Raw genomic sequence first — 12,079 nt, forward strand, 5'->3', positions numbered from 1 at the left:
CACCAGTGGTGTCGTTGGGGAAGAGGGGACATTTTTATTGTAATATTTGCTCGGGTCATTTTGAATCCAGTTTTTGTGTTTATGTTTTTGAGCAAATTTAATAACATCACAACATAACTTGCATTATTGTCAAGTAGGATATATCAGCGTAAATGGCTTTGACGTTGGATATTGAACTAAATCAAAATTCACTATATGCGTCCAAGGTTGTCAAAAGGGTGTATATGTGATATTTACGGAAAAGTTAAGGAAATTAAGTTGAAACTTTCAGGGTATGGGGAGGGTAATAGTTGCGTACTATTTGTCTATACTCAAGGTTGTAACATGATAGGGGCTGGAATCTCTTCAACCCTATAGAAACCAAAAGATTATGCAGATTTTCAACATATTCATATTTGAATATTTCTCCCCTACCAATCAATCGAAAGCATTGTAGTACAACTTTTGTTAAAAAATTGGGTACTCTTGAATTATGCGGGCCTTTCTGAAAAGTCAAGTTTGGTTAATGCTAATGAAATGAAATAAAATAGGATGAATATATAATAGTTTAGAAACAAATTTGGGCTATATATTTGCACTTTAGGGGGGGGATAAAGCATTGCATAGATTAAATACGTCACCTAATCTAACCTAGGGACCTTCCCCACCTAAACCCCAAAAAACCACAATCTAATATAGTATACGCAACGAAAACCACGCTATCATTGCCTAGTCTATAGCGGGTAACATGTCGAAAACGGGTTTTATCATTGCCTACTCTATAGAAGTTAACCCGAGATATATATATATATATATATATATATATATATATATATATATATATATATATATATATATATATATATATATATATATATATATATATATATATATATATATATATATATATATATATATATATATATATATATATATATATATATATATATATATATATATATATTTGGGGGGGACTAGATATTACTTAGCCTCTATAATTTTCGTGAATTGACACCATTGATCGTCACCAGTGGTGTCGTTGGGGAAGAGGAGACATTTTTCTTGTAATATTTGCTCGAGTCATTTTGAATCCAGTTTTTGTGTTTATGTTTCTGAGCAAATTTAATAACATCACAACATAACTTGCATTATTGTCAAGTAGGATATATCAGCGTAAATGTCTTTTACGTTGGATATTGAACTAAATCAAAATTCACTATAAGCATCCAAGGTTGTCAAAAGGGTGTATATGTGATATTTACGGAAAAGTTAAGGAAGTTAAGTTGAAACTTTCAGGGTATGTGGAGGGTAATAGTTGCGTACTATTTGTCTATAGTCAAGGTTGTAACATGATAGGGGCTGGAATCTCTTCAACCCTATAGAAACCAAAAGATTATGCAGATTTTCAACATATTTATATTTGAATATTTCTCCCCCTACCAATCAATCGAAAGCATTGTAGTACAACTTTTGTTAAAAAATTGGGTACTCTTGAATTATGCGGGCCTTTCTGAAAAGTCAAGTTTGGTTAATGCTAATGAAATGAAATAAAATAGAATGAATACATAATAGTTTATAAAAAAAATTAGGCTCTTCATTTACACATTAGGGGGGGGGGGGGTAAAGCATAGCATATATTAAATACGTCACCTAATCTAACCTAGGTACCTTCCCCCCTAAACCCCAAAAAACCACAATCTAATATAGTATAAGCAACGAAAACCACGCTATCATTGCCTAGTCTATAGCGGGTAACATGTCGAAAACGGGTTTTATCATTGCCTACTCTATAGAAGCTAACCCGAGAGGCCTGCATAATGCAAGAGCACCAAAAATTGTTGCAAAATTTGTCACACGTGATATATATATATATATATATATATATATATATGAATATATATATATATATAAATATAATATATATATATATATATATATATATATATATATATATATATATAATGATATATATGAATATATATATATCAGAAATATATATATATATATATAAATACAGAAATATATATATATAAATAAATATACATATATATATATACACATATATATATATATATAGTATATATATATATATATATGTCTTAACAAAGGCACCACGTTATATAGGTACTTTACCGTGTCCTATCTTTCCCTTGTTACGTTTCCCCTACATTTGGGACAATCGTTTTTCATTTGGATTGTCCCAAATCATTGCTTGTATTCAACAAATTTCGTAGGATAGTGTTAAACCGTGACGAACAGTAAGCAAAAATAATCACCGAAATGTTGCAACTCCTTTGGTACATAAAACTTTAAAATCAACAAGGTTAATGTAGCTTACTAATTACCATATAATGCAAAATTTAATTCAACGCCTCCTCCCGCCGGTGGTTTTTTTCACCCGTTAAAACCAGGCCGGATAAAAAGTATCTATGATTTAATAATTTTTTATTTTTTTAATTTTTTTTTTGTTACAACAAATGTAAAATCCTTGAAAATAAAATTTGTTGGTGATGTTAAAAATTGATGCAATCTTATGTTTTTTGAAGATATTTTTTCTTCGTCAAGATGTTCGTGGCTTTGCCAACACATAACGTTAAACAAAATTTTATTATATAAATTTAAAATTAAAACTAGAAGTTAATATCGAACATCAGGGTATTTTTTTGGGGGGGGGGGGTTAAACTAAACAAGAGACACTTCATGCTTTCACTTTTGTACAAAGGGCGATACCTCAAGAACGGCTAAGGGTACTACGTTGAAATTGTCACGACATGTTCAATGGGAAATTGAACTAAATCAAAACACAAAATTTTCAAATTGTTTAATTTTTTTTGTGGGGGGGGGGGTCCTTCAGGATCTGTACACTTCTTCCCTGATAAATAAAATATCTTTTCGTTGTATTTTATTGAAAAAGGAATTGTTTTTTGTAATTTAGAGTTTTCTCATAACTATAAATTTTTGATATACTGAGTAATTAAAACAAAGAATATGTTTTTTGTTTCACGTTTTTCGAAAAATTTCCAAAATTCCTGGTAAATAGTCATTTTATTCCTGATTAGTTTCAAATCCTGTTAAAAAAACTCATATGAATTTACTATGATTTATTTTCGAAAAGCTAAATGTGCTCTCAGGTGAATAGGACGTTTTTATCAGAAAGAAAGCATGTTTTTACTATATAAAAAATAATCTAGAACCTTGATTTGTTAATGTGAAGATGTTTCACAACATTTGAATTTATCAAATCATATTTATTTGGCTTTTGTGCTGCCTTGATCATGAAGGAGGTACTTCAGGGCCACAATTTGCTATGGGACAGGGGGGACTGCCCCCTCCAGACCAAATCTTGAACCCCTCTCAGACCTCAGTTTTTCCCCTCCCCCCAGCTGAAATTTAGTTTCTGCAAAATATCATGTAAAACCTAAAATAATCATGAATAAGACACTACTAAAGATGCCTCGGCCAGTTTTGTTTTTTTTGTAGTACAAATATTCGTATTATTTCTTCTTATTGAATTAAAATTTTATTCTATCAGGGGTTGTACAAATTTCCGACGACCATAAAAATTTTAATATAAACTTTTATACCATGAGGAATATGTTTTATACTGTTTATAAAAATCTGAAGACAAACTTGCAATAAGTTGATTGAATGTTATTAGAGTATTGCAACCGAAATTAAATTTGTGACAAAGTTTCTTACTCGTATTCTCATAAAGTCTTTAACAATCCTTGTTTAATTATTGCTTCTCGGTCTCAGTGTTGCCAGATTGGTTTATTTTACGCCAAACTGGCTTATTTTGTTGGCAACTGGCGTGAAACATTTTGGAACTGGCTTGTGGCTTACAAACTTGGCTACTTTTATTTGAGCTGGCTTATTTCTTGGCGTCATTTACTTTTTCAGGAAGAATTTATATTTTGTGGCAATTCATCCGAGTTCATCGAACGAACGAACGAACGAATGCTCACGATAGGTCAAAATCACGTATCTAACTCTATGGATCTGAAAATACGAATCTAACCGCGGCAGTGTGGTGAAGTTTTCAAATCCTAGAGAGATACGTGACTTCGTAACAACTAGCATAAAGCATTAGCCATTAAGTTCGTGCGAATGAACTACAGCTGAATGGTACAGTATATTAGCTGTTACCTGTTAGTAGTAGAATAACGCCAGGAAATCAACACTCATAAACAGAGCATGTCTGTAACGTCTACAGATCCTGTTCAACAGTTTAGTTCATGTGAGTCGTCCAACGAAGTCAGTCAGTGCTGTCGTCAATGTACCACTCTAGCAATATTGATTCTGTGGTTTAGTATCAAATCTGTACAAGACCCTATGCGAATACAAGTAAGTTCTGCTGGGAAGAAGTTATTAGTCAACTAATATGCAATCAACTTATCAGTTAGTCAAATTCTATAAACATGATAAAAAATATTCCTCCAGAAAAGAACTCAGACAGATAAATGAAGGAAAATTTTCCAATCAAGACTTGGACAAAATTGTCATTCAAAAAGCCAAAATCAGACAAAGATTTAGGCTACTAAAAAAACAAAACTGACCTGTTTATCTGGATCCTTGAATTATGCAGGCTTATTTTAGGTTTAACATGATATTTTGCAGAAACTAAATGTCAGCTGGGGGGAGGGGAAAAACTGAGGTCTGAGAGGGGGTCAAGATTTGGTCTGGAGGGGGCAGTCCCCCCTGCCCCATAGCAAATTGTGGCCCTGAAGTACCTCCTTCATGATCAAGGCAGCACAAAAGCCAAATAAATATGATTTGATAAATTCAAATGTTGTGAAACATCTTCACATTAACAAATCAAGGTTCTAGATTATTTTTTATATAGTAAAAACATGCTTTCTTTCTGATAAAAACGTCCTATTCACCTGAGAGCACATTTAGCTTTTCGAAAATAAATCATAGTAAATTCATATGAGTTTTTTTAACAGGATTTGAAACTAATCAGGAATAAAATGACTATTTACCAGGAATTTTGGAAATTTTTCGAAAAACGTGAAACAAAAAACATATTCTTTGTTTTAATTACTCAGTATATCAAAAATTTATAGTTATGAGAAAACTCTAAATTACAAAAAACAATTCCTTTTTCAATAAAATACAACGAAAAGATATTTTATTTATCAGGGAAGAAGTGTACAGATCCTGAAGGACCCCCCCCCCACAAAAAAAATTAAACAATTTGAAAATTTTGTGTTTTGATTTAGTTCAATTTCCCATTGAACATGTCGTGACAATTTCAACGTAGTACCCTTAGCCGTTCTTGAGGTATCGCCCTTTGTACAAAAGTGAAAGCATGAAGTGTCTCTTGTTTAGTTTAAACCCCCCCCCCCAAAAAAAATACCCTGATGTTCGATATTAACTTCTAGTTTTAATTTTAAATTTATATAATAAAATTTTGTTTAACGTTATGTGTTGGCAAAGCCACGAACATCTTGACGAAGAAAAAATATCTTCAAAAAACATAAGATTGCATCAATTTGTAACATCAGCAACAAATTTTATTTTCAAGGATTTTACCTTTGTTTTAAAAAAAAAAAGAAAAAGAAAAAAAAAAAAATTATTCAAGCCGCCATACGATTTCTCCGGCATTGATTTCACCTGTACGCATAAGCAACTGCGCTAGGAGGCGGTGAATTAAATTTTGCATTATTTGGTAATTAGTAAGCTACATTAACCTTGTTGATTTTAAAGTTTTATGTACCAAAGGAGTTGCAACATTTCGGTGATTATTTTTGCTTACTGTTCGTCACGGTTTAACACTATCCTACGAAATTTGTTGAATACAAGCAATGATTTGGGACAATCCAAATGAAAAACGATTGTCCCAAATGTAGGGGAAACGTAACAAGGGAAAGATAGGACACGGTAAAGTACCTATATAACGTGGTGCCTTTGTTAAGACATATATATATATATATATATATATATATATATATATATGTATATCATCACGTATATATATATATATGTATATTTATTTATATATATATATTTCTGTATATATATATATATATATATATATATATTCATGTATATATATATATATATATATATATATATATATATATATATATATATATATATATATATATATATATATATTTATATATCTATTTCTGTATATATATCTCTATATATGTATATTTATATATATATATATATATATATATATATATATATCACGTGTGACAAATTTTGCAACAATTTTTGGTGCTCTTGCATTATGCAGGCCTCTCGGGTTAGCTTCTATAGAGTAGGCAATGATAAAACCCGTTTTCGACATGTTACCCGCTATAGACTAGGCAATGATAGCGTGGTTTTCGTTGCTTATACTATATTAGATTGTGGTTTTTTGGGGTTTAGGGGGGGGAAGGTACCTAGGTTAGATTAGGTTACGTATTTAATATATGCTATGCTTTACCCCCAACCCCTTCCCCCTAATGTGCAAATATATAGCCTAAATTTGTTTCTAAACTATTATATATTCATCCTATTTTATTTCATTTCATTAGCATTAACCAAACTTGACTTTTCAGAAAGGCCCGCATAATTCAAGAGTACCCAATTTTTTAACAAAAGTTGTACTACAATGCTTTCGATTGATTGGTAGGGGGAGAAATATTCAAATATAAATATGTTGAAAATCTGCATAATCTTTTGGTTTCTATAGGGTTGAAGAGATTCCAGCCCCTATCATGTTACAACCTTGACTAGAGACAAATAGTACGCAACTATTACCCTCCACATACCCTGAAAGTTTCAACTTAACTTCCTTAACTTTTCCGTAAATATCACATATACACCCTTTTGACAACCTTGGATGCTTATAGTGAATTTTGATTTAGTTCAATATCCAACGTAAAAGACATTTACGCTGATATATCCTACTTGACAATAATGCAAGTTATGTTGTGATGTTATTAAATTTGCTCAGAAACATAAACACAAAAACAGGATTCAAGATGAGTCGAGCAAATATTACAAGAAAAATGTCTCCTTTTCCCCAACGACACCACTGGTGACGATCAATGGTGTCAATTCACGAAAATTATAGAGGCTATGTAATATCTAGTCCCCCCCCCAATATTTATATATATATATATATATATATATATATATATATATATATATATATATATATATATATATATATATATATATATATATATATATATATATATATATATATATATATATATATATATATATATATATATATATATATATATATATATATATATATCTCGGGTTAACTTCTATAGAGTAGGCAATGATAAAACCCGTTTTCGACATGTTACCCGCTATAGACTAGGCAATGATAGCGTGGTTTTCGTTGCGTATACTATATTAGATTGTGGTTTTTTGGGGTTTAGGTGGGGAAGGTCCCTAGGGTAGGTTAGGTCACGTATTTAATATATGCTATGCTTTACCCCCCCCCCCCCCTAATGTGCAAATATATAGCCTAAATTTGTTTCTAAACTATTATATATTCATCCTATTTTATTTCATTTCATTAGCATTAACCAAACTTGACTTTTCAGAAAGGCCCGCATAATTCAAGAGTACCCAATTTTTTAACAAAAGTTGTACTACAATGCTTTCGATTGATTGGTAGGGGGAGAAATATTCAAATATGAATATGTTGAAAATCTGCATAATCTTTTGGTTTCTATAGGGTTGAAGAGATTCCAGCCCCTATCATGTTACAACCTTGAGTATAGACAAATAGTACGCAACTATTACCCTCCCCATACCCTGAAAGTTTCAACTTAATTTCCTTAACTTTTCCGTAAATATCACATATACACCCTTTTGACAACCTTGGACGCATATAGTGAATTTTGATTTAGTTCAATATCCAACGTCAAAGCCATTTACGCTGATATATCCTACTTGACAATAATGCAAGTTATGTTGTGATGTTATTAAATTTGCTCAGAAACATAAACACAAAAACTGGATTCAAAATGACCCGAGCAAATATTACAATAAAAATGTCCCCTCTTCCCCAACGACACCACTGGTGACGATCAATGGTGTCAATTCACGAAAATTATAGAGGCTAGGTCATATAAAGTCCCCCCCCCCAATATTTTTGTCTGATACGTCAAAACGAAACGTAATGCATTTAAAAAAATTTCGATGAGTTTTTTTAACCATTTTATACCCCCCTCCTCCAAAGAGAAATTCTGGACACGGCCCTGGGGAGGGGAAGAGTATTATTCATAATCCAGGGAGGGAAAGTTCGTTGTTTTTCCAATTTCTTTAACAAAAATACAAAAAAAAACCAAGCCCCTTTTCAATAATAATCCACAAAAAGACTTTCCTGAATCTGGAAGGGGGAATGAAAATAAAATCTTGCAGAAAATTTCTCCCCACCCCCATTGAAGCTACTGGTATTCACTCATGCTACTTGGTAATAATACGACTTATATTGTGATATTATTAAATTTGCTACAAAGATGGACACAAAAGCTGAATTTTTAATCACCCGAGCAAAATAGACAGAAACAATACAGTAAGACTTCATCAGGTAAATGATTACTTACTTTATTTTTATTAGTATTTATCCTTTCTGTTTGTCATTCACTAGATTAATTTTATAAATCTATCTTGTTACTAACAATGTAGCCAGAACACTCAATTGAAAAATAGATGGCCTTCAAGTATAATTCCAGTTTTAAAGTAGAATTTGAGTATAAACTTACTAAACAACCCAAAGCTTTGAACCATAGAAAAACAATAGAAAATGAAAGAAACGTCCTATTAGATGGACTCAAGCTTGAAAGATTTAGTAGAAACAAAGTAGTACGAGGGAAGTCGCATTCCAAGATGGTAGTATCTTTTGATTTTTCAAGTGTAGAAGATCAATGTCTTATGGAGTAATATTCTGTATGGACTTGTGCTATTTTTGTTCAGATTTCTTGAGCCAAGCTTTGCCCTTTACTTTTTAGCCTAAATAAATTACGGGGTACTGGTGCATTATGCAGGCATCGCTATATACTATATCAAAGAAACCAGTCACGAAACCCGTCAAACTGCTATTTCATTAGCAGACAACGGGTGATTTGCTAGAAAAATTGATGCTAAAGCGTGATTTCTCAATATTTAAACGATAGTTTTTACCTAACCTAACCTAGGTACCTTCCCCCCCCCCTTAAACCCAAAAAACCACAATCTAATATAGTATACGCAACGAAAACCACGCTATCATTGCCTAGTCTATAGTGGGTAACATATCGAAAACGGGTTTTATCATTGCCTAATCTATAGAAGTTAACCCGAGAGGCCTGCATAATGCAAGAGTACCAAAAATTTTTGCAACATTTGTCAAACATATAAATAGAAAGCCAAAATTTGAATTCTTATAGAGAGAAACGGAAAATATCTAAAATATTCTTTTCTTAACCAATGAAAAAGAATATGTGAAATAAAAACTGTCAGAAATTGTTATTTTATAAATGACAGAAATATTTATTAAAAAAATAACATTATTTGGCACGTGATGTAACTAAGTAGGACTTTTTAAATAATATTTCTTAACAAAGGCACCAGGTTATATAGGTACTGTACCGTGTCCTATCTTTCCCTTGTTACGTTTCCCCTACATTTGGGACAATCCTTTTTCATTTGGAAAGTCCCAAATCATTGCTTGCTTTCAAGAAATTTCGTAGGATAGTGTTAAACCGTGACGAACAGTAGGCAAAAATAATCACCGAAATGTTGCAACTCCTTTGGTACATAAAACTTTAAAATCAACAAGGTTAATGTAGCTTACTAATTACAATATAATACAAAATTTAATTCAAAGCCTCCTAGCGCAGTTGCTTATGCGTAAAAGTGAAATCAATGCCGGAGAAATCGTATGGAGGCTTTATTAATTTTTTTTTTTTTTTTGTTTGTTTTTATTTTTTTTGTTTTTTTACAACAAAGATAAAATCCTTGAAAATAAAATTTGTTGATGATGTTACAAATCGATCGCAATCTTATGTTTTTTGAAGATGTTGTTTCTTCGTCAATATGTTCGTGGCTTTGCCAACACATAACGTTAAACGAAATTTTATTATAAAAATTTAAAATTAAAACTATAAGTTAATATCGAACATCAGGGTATTTTTGGGGGGGGGGATTTTAAACTAAACAAGAGACACTTCATGCTTTCACTTTTGTACAAAGGGATATACCTCAAGAACGGATAAGGGTACTACGCTGAAATTGCCACGACATGTTCAATGGGAAATTGAACTAAATCAAAATACACTATTTTCAAATTGTTTAATTTGCTTTTGCGGGGTAGGGGGTCCTTCATGATCTGCACACTTCTACCCTGATAAATAAAATATCTTTTTGTTGTATTTTATTGAAAAAGGACTTGTTTGCTGTAATTTAGAGTTTTCTGATAATTATAAATTTTTGATATACTGAGGAATTAAAACAAAGAATATGTTTTTCGTTTCACTTTTTTTGAAAAATTTCCAAAATTCCTGGTAAATAGTCATTTTATGCCTGATTAGTTTCAAATCCTGTTAAAAAAAAAAACTTTTATTACTTTAATATTATTATTTTCGAACATATAACGGGGCTCTCTCTCAGTCGATGATTACGATTTTATACTAGTTAATTCTTTTTTTTACTATATAAAAAAAAATCTATTCAATTTATTTTTTAATCTGAAAATTTTTCACAACAGTAAAATTTGTAAATTAAGTCTGATTTTGGTGCTTTGCTGCCTTGATCAGGACGGAGGTGCTCCAGGGCCACAATTTACTATGGGGCAGGGGGGATTGCCCCCTCCAGACTAAAGCTTGACCCCCTCTCAGACCTCAGTTTGTCCCCCCCCCCCAGCTGAAATTTAGTTTCTGCAAAATATCATGTAAAACCTAAAATAAGCCTGCATAATTCAAGAATCCAGATAAACAGGTCAGTCTTGTTTTTTTTAGTAGCCTAAATCTTTGTCTGATTTTGGATTTTGAATGACAATTTTGTCCAAGTTTTGATTGGAAAATTTTCCGTTTACCATTAAAATTTTGAGATAAACTTTGATATTATGGGAAATGTTTTATACTGTTTATAAAAATCTAAAGACAAAGTGATAAGTTAATTGAATGTTATTAGAGTATTGCAACTGAAATTAAATTTGTGACAAAGTTTCTTACTCGTATTCTTATAAAGTCTTTGACAATCCTTGTTTAATTATTGCTTCTCGGTCTTTTGGCTAAAATCAAAGTGTAGTATCGGTTCTTATCAGGTTAATATCTGATACGGTTCCTACATGGGGCCCAGAATGTTAAACTTATTTTTGGAAACCGGAGGGATGTCGGAGATTGCTCCGCTACCTCCGGACATTGGCCCGTTATTGCAGTACCTCCTTGATCGGCACACCGCTCACGAGGGGAAATCAAAGTTCATGAACAACAAAGTATAATCACCTACGGAACAAGTACTGACAAAACCTATCTTCTCCACACAAAAAAAGTGACCCTTTGTAAACCTATGCGAACCTGGCAACTAAAACCCGTAGTTACACAATTCATCCCGGTCACTCGTCGCCTGAATCAGGCTCTGGCGTTATTTATTGGCTCGGAGCGATTAAGTAGTACAGCACTTTGCGTCTAGAGGCGTTGAGGTACGCGGGGTCACTTTTGGAAAGTTTTGTCAATATTTGTTCCGTCGGTGATTATACTGTGATGAACACTAAACACTGACGTCTTATGCGCATCCTTTATACACTATAGAAACCATATCTGTAGTTTCCTAGCCGTTGAATATATTAAAAAAATATATATTTTTTTTTTGATCTGAAAAAAAACGAAAAACTGTTTGTAATTTACAAAATTTAATGGTGAAAAAGCCAATGACCACTCGTCATAATTAAATCAAAATCCCGAACCTGGATTGAAGTCCCCATGCATCTTTTTCGAAAATAGTGTGATCTTTTTCGAGGCTTGAGTAATTTTTTTTTTTTTTTTTTTTTTTTTTTTTGTTACAACAAAGATAAAATCCTTGAAAATAAAATTTGTTGCTGATGTTACAAATCGATCACAATCTTATATTTTTTGAAAATGTTTTTTCTTCGTCAAGA

General features: G+C 31.9%; 1 protein-coding gene and 1 non-coding gene across 2 annotated transcripts in view; both read left to right on the top strand.

Annotated features, from left to right (window-relative positions):
• Positions 1–12,079, top strand: part of LOC148950873 (anaphase-promoting complex subunit 13) — a 103,400-nt gene that overhangs the window by 66,452 nt on the left and 24,869 nt on the right. The gene's annotated exons all lie outside the window — the stretch shown is intronic.
• Positions 11,193–11,384, top strand: LOC148950881 (U2 spliceosomal RNA). The gene has a single exon (XR_016141938.1). It is a non-coding gene; the product is annotated as a U2 spliceosomal RNA (small nuclear RNA).

Source organism: Artemia sp. Qi Xiang Cuo, chromosome 6 (assembly GCF_049724085.1).
Source record: "Artemia sp. Qi Xiang Cuo chromosome 6, ASM4972408v1, whole genome shotgun sequence".
Classification (NCBI taxonomy): domain Eukaryota; kingdom Metazoa; phylum Arthropoda; class Branchiopoda; order Anostraca; family Artemiidae; genus Artemia; species Artemia sp. Qi Xiang Cuo.